Source organism: Glycine max, chromosome 2 (genome assembly GCF_000004515.6).
Source record: "Glycine max cultivar Williams 82 chromosome 2, Glycine_max_v4.0, whole genome shotgun sequence".
Classification (NCBI taxonomy): domain Eukaryota; kingdom Viridiplantae; phylum Streptophyta; class Magnoliopsida; order Fabales; family Fabaceae; genus Glycine; species Glycine max.
The window spans coordinates 26,488,057-26,490,516 of NC_016089.4; the positions used below are offsets into that span (position 1 = coordinate 26,488,057).

The 2,460-nt window shown below is 41.2% G+C and overlaps 1 non-coding gene across 1 annotated transcript; it reads right to left on the minus strand.

The window, feature by feature from the left end:
* On the minus strand, positions 1–107 carry LOC113001036 (small nucleolar RNA R71). The gene has a single exon (XR_003266369.1). It is a non-coding gene; the product is annotated as a small nucleolar RNA R71 (small nucleolar RNA).
* Positions 108–2,460: the final 2,353 nt, after the last annotated feature.

Consider the following 2,460-nt stretch of genomic DNA (forward strand, 5'->3'; position numbering starts at 1 on the left):
ACCATCAGGAAGGATATCTCAGGTATTAGACAACTCAGTGGAGAGAGCCTGTATGAATACTGGGGGAGATTAAAAATACTATATGCCAGTTGCCCTCACCATCAGATTTCGGAGCAGATGCTTCTCCAATATTTTTATGAAGGACTTAGTAATATGGAGAGAAGTATGATAGATGCTGCCAGTGGTGGAGCCCTTGGAGACATGACTCCTGCTGAAGCCAAAAATTTAATTGAGAAGATGGCTTCCAACTCCCAGCAGTTTAGCGCCAGCAATGATGCTATAGTCATTAGAGGAGTGCATGAGATAGCTACAAACTCAGCTGCATCATCTGAAACTAAGAAGCTTGAAGGCAAACTGGATGCATTGGTTAACTTGGTAACCCAGCTGGCCTTGAACCAGAAATATGTACCTGTCGCAAGGGTCTATGGTTTGTGCTCCTCTGCTGACCACCATACAGACCATTGCCCTTCCATGCAGCAACCTGGAGCAATTGAGCAGCCCGAAGCTTATGCTGCAAACATTTACAATAGACCTCCTCAACCTCAGCAGCAAAATCAACCACAACAGAACAATTATGACCTCTCCAGCAACAGATACAACCCTGGATGGAGGAATCACCCTAATCTCAGATGGTTTAGCCCTCAGCAACAACAACAACAGCCTACTCCTTCCTTCCAAAATGCTGCTGGCCCAAGCAGACCATACATTCCTCCACCAATCCAACAACAGCAATAGCCCCAGAAATAGCCAACAGTTGAGGCTCCTCCGCAACCTTCCCTCGAAGAACTTGTGAGGCAAAGGACCATGCAGAACATGCAGTTTCAATAAGAGACCAGAGCCTCCATTTAGAGCTTAACCAATCAGATGGGAAAATTGGCTACACAATTAAATCAACAACAGTCCCAGAATTCTGACAAGCTGCCTTCTCAATCTATCCAAAATCCCAAAAATGTCAGTGCCATTTCATTGAGGTCGAGAAAGCAGTGTCAAGGACCTCAACCCGTAACACCTTCCGCATATGCAAATGAACCTGCTAAACTTCACTCTACTCTAGAAAAAGGTGATGACAAAAATTTACCTAACAATTTATGTGCAGGTGAATCTTCCATTGGTAATTATGATTTGCAAAAGCAGCACATCCCTCCTCTTCCATTCCCTCCAAGAGCAGTTTCCAACAAAAAATTGGAAGAGGCAGAGAAAGAGATCTTGGAAACATTTAGAAAAGTAGAGGTAAACATACCTCTGCTGGATGCAATAAAGCAAATTCCAAGATATGCTAAATTCTTGAAGGAGCTGTGCACTAATAAGCGGAAGCTTAAAGGAAGTGAACAAATTAGCATGGGTAGAAATGTCTCCGAACTAATTGGTAAATTTGTTCCCCAAATTCCTGAAAAATGTAAAGATCCAGGTACATTCAGCATACCTTGTATTATAGGGAATAATAAGTTTGACAATGCCATGCTAGATTTAGGAGCTTCTGTTAGTGTTATGCCTCTGTCTATTTTTAATTCTCTATCTCTAGGTCCCTTGCAGTCAACTGATGTGGTAATTCATTTAGCTAATAGAAGTGTTGCCTACCCTGTTGGTTTCATAGAAGATGTCTTAGTTAGAGTTGGTGAACTGATTTTCCCTGTTGATTTTTATATTTTGAATATGGAAGATGGATTTTCTCAAGGATCAGTTCCCATCATTCTAGGCAGACCCTTTATGAAAACTGCAAGAACTAAGATAGATGTTTATGCAGACACACTATCCATGGAGTTTGGTGATATAACTGTTCATTTTAATATTCTGGATGCTATGAAATACCCATCTGAAGATCTTTCTATATTTCGTGCTGAAATAATTGACCATGTTGTTGATGAATACATGACTGATCTTTACTCTAATCTGCATGCCTCTCACTCTTCATGCATTGAGTCTGAAATTGTACTTGATCATATGTCTGAATTTGATGCTGAGAGTGAATCTGAAAGTGATATTGATTGCATGTCTGGTGGTGGTGTTTTACCTCTTGAGATTGATTTTATAGAGTCAGATAGGACTAACCATGTTTCAAGAAGTACACATACCTCTGACTTTCTTTATGAGGTACAGGCTGAGAAACCATCTCCTTCTACCACTATCCAGCCGACCACACCAGAATTGAAGCCTCTGCCATCAAATTTAAAATATGCTTACTTGGATGATAGCAAAAGTTTTTCGGGGATTATATCTGCCTCCCTTGCTGATGAGCAAGAGGAGAAGTTGTTGTCTGTTCTCAAGAAGCATAAGAAGGCTATAGGCTGGACCTTGGCAGACATTCCTGGTATTAGCCCATCCACATGTATGCATCGAATAAATTTAGAGGATGGAGCTAAACCAGTAAGACAGCCACAGAGAAGACTCAACCCGGTGATTCTTGATGTAGTGAAGAAGGAGATAACCAAGCTTTTGCAAGCTGGAATCATTTATCCTATC